We start from the raw sequence: 3,047 nt of genomic DNA on the forward strand, positions 1-3,047 counted from the left end.
ACTTCTTACTAGCTTTTGTTGAGTTACAGTCAATTGCAGGTTGAAAATAACAAGTTACTCAATAATTTGAGTGACGCTTACTTGAAACAAGCAAGTAGCAACAAAGGATGCAATGACGTTACTAAAACAGTGAGAGGCAGCAGTGCATTGAACCGTGCCTAATGTGCAGAAAAAAACAAAGAAGAAGCGGCACTTGTGAGAGCATGCGCGATAGATTCTGTTTGTATTTCAGCGCCAATTTTGAAGAATGTGGAAAGACGTTGACCGACTGCATACATTTTTATCTGGAGCTTCGCTACGTTTTTGGAATAATAATATGAGATAATAATACGGTGAGTAATCAAGCATGCGACTTTTGTGTGAATGTTTTTTTTATTGTCTGTCGTTAATCTTTACTGATCTCCTTAAAGTGTACCAAATAATTGTGATATTCGGAGCTTGAAGAATATGGATAGGCATTTAACAGTTCCTGGAATGCCTGAAAAGCTATTTATTGTTCCCAAATGTAAAACTGATGCATTTTCACTGATGCATTCTCCTCTGTTGGCATTGGTTTATAAATTATTAAGGTTACAAATCTTGTGAAATGGCGCACATTTACAGTTAAAGGTAACGTTAACCTGCAGTTTATGCATAGCCTAGATGAAGTTTTTGATGATTTTTGACAGTATTTATGAATTCACAATAGCATTATACTTTTATTTTTAAATTGAGTACATTAAGAATGTAATGCAAGCACTGTAAAAGTGATTTTCTTTACTCAAACTCAACTGCTTTATCACTGCTGATAAAATTAGCCATATTTTAACAAGATGAGAAACTTAGTAATGTTACCCTAGTGGAACCTCTGATTGCATCAAAGATGGACCAGACCTTCTCAATGCGAAGATGTGAGATTGAGGATGCAGATGGAGCAGTGGCCAGCTCTTTTTACAGAGAGACCAGTAATAACTTATTCATATCCCTTTTTCCACCATGAGAAACCACATTCTGTTTAGGTTTGACTTTAGAATTGGCCTGTAGGCCTGACCATGCATTGAAAAATTTCCAGACTGTCCCATGCCTTTTTTGTGTGGCCTATGTTGTAGGTGTTTGCAGAGTTTGACAGGATAGTCACCACAGATCTGCAGACTGCAGAGTAACTTTTATGGTGCTGTGGATCGCTACACCATGTTTTGTCACAAGTCTTCAAGAAGCATTGAAGAGAAATTTGAGGATCTTATGCAGCAAATTAATACAGGGGTGAGTTTACTGCAGCCCTCATTTTTTTATTATTATTCTGAGTTGATTATGGTTTTGCTTATCTATTTAGCTGTTGTCTAACGTGTTGTGGGGTTTTGTTGATAAACCCTTTAACTGTGGACTGTTATCTTTATAGTCACTTAAAGACATAATGGTAATGACACTTTTTTTTTCATTTTCAGATCAAAAAATTATGATACTTTTAATAAAATCCGAGTCCTTTCTGTTCCTCAATAGGCAGCAATGAAAGAAATCATTAAAGTAGCTCACGTGACTCCAGTGGTTTAATCTCATTTCATGAAGCAACATGAGCGCTTTTTGTAATAATATTTATATAAAATAATATAAAAATAATATTTTGTATTTACTAAATCTTATCGATTTGTTCAAAGGATAACAACTGGCTGCTCATGCATGATCAATACACACATGTATGCAGGGCAGATAACTGACAATGAATCATGCCTTTTCACTTTTTCCTGTAGTAATATTTTTATTGTTTGGTTTCATTCAGGTTTGTGATGTTGATGAAGCCTGGGCACAAGTATCTGTTGGGGTGCTGACTGTCATTGACGAAGAAGAACCTCTCTCTCTACCTTTGCCCAGTGTCTACTGCCATCATTGTTGAGAGAGGTATTGTAAGAATCTGCAGAACCTGCCTCATGCAATTTGCATCTATTTAGGTCTGTCTTATGCTTTAAATTTGGATTACACAAAAGACATGAAAAACACTGATGCTTGGTTTGGGACATAACAAACTCCCACCAAAACTGCTATCTCTGAAAAATCTCTTGTTGAGTAATGAAATGTGCAAGATTAATGATGTTTGGCATTAGATTAAATTTTTTTATGACAGTGGAATTAGATTAGTTGATAGAAAAATAAAAGGGAAACTAAGCCACTTGTTTAAAATTGTCAGCCCATTAGTTCATGAGCAAGTTAAAGGGTTAGTTCACCCAAAAATGATAATTCTGTCAGTAATTACTCACCCTCATGCCGTTCCAAACCCGTAAGACCTTCGTTCATCTTCGGAACACGAATTAAGATATTTTTGATGAAATCAGAGAGCTTTCTCTCCCTCCATTGAACGCAACGTCATTGAAACTTTCAAGGCCCAAAAAGCTGGTAAAAACATTGTTATCCATGTGACTACAGTATTTCAACCTTAATATTATGAAGCGACGAGAATACTTCTTATGTGCAAAAAAAACCCCAAATAGCGATGTAACGAGGTTCAGTTTTTATGGGAAGAAGGAGGCGGGAACCGGCGAACATTCATCAAGGTTAATAACATAAAATAAAACAAATGCAAAACGAAAGTAAAAGCCAGCTGCCCCTCGAGGACGACTGCTGGCCACACAAAACACAACATAAAATCCAGGCCTGGCCTCTCTCGATCTCTACTGTCATCGCTCCTCCTCCCTATTGGCCAGCATCACACATGACCAGCTTCGGCCAATAATAAGCCTAAGTTCTGATGTAGAACCCAGAAGCGCTGCGCTGTTTACACTACATCAACAGCGTAGGATAATGACGTTGAAGAGAAGAGATTGTTGAATAATGTCGTTATTTGGCGGGGTTTTTACACACAAATACTATTCTCGTCGCTTCATAACATTAAGGTTGAACTACTGTAGTCACATGGACTATTTTAACGGTGTCTTTACTACCTTTCTGGGCCTTAAAAGTCGCAATGACGTTAGTCTTTGGAGGGACAGAAAGCTCTCATATTTCATCAAAAAGATCTTCATTTGTGTGGCGAAGATTAACAAATGTCTTACGGGTTTGGAACGGCATATGGGTGA

At 37.2% G+C, this 3,047-nt stretch overlaps 1 long non-coding RNA gene across 2 annotated transcripts; it reads left to right on the top strand.

The window, feature by feature from the left end:
- LOC143712030 (uncharacterized) lies at positions 1–2,656 on the top strand. 2 transcript variants are annotated; one of them, XR_013194967.1, is made up of 4 exons: positions 1–332; positions 840–944; positions 1,089–1,242; positions 1,757–2,656. It is a non-coding gene; the product is annotated as an uncharacterized LOC143712030 (long non-coding RNA). The 2 variants fall into 2 exon arrangements; XR_013194966.1 differs by having other exon boundaries at positions 1,099–1,242.
- The last annotated feature ends 391 nt before the right edge of the window (positions 2,657–3,047 follow it).

The sequence above is a fragment of the Siphateles boraxobius genome, unplaced genomic scaffold, assembly GCF_051911475.1.
Source record: "Siphateles boraxobius isolate OS27281-9 unplaced genomic scaffold, OSU_SipBor_1 5, whole genome shotgun sequence".
NCBI classification, from domain to species: Eukaryota; Metazoa; Chordata; class Actinopteri; order Cypriniformes; family Leuciscidae; genus Siphateles; species Siphateles boraxobius.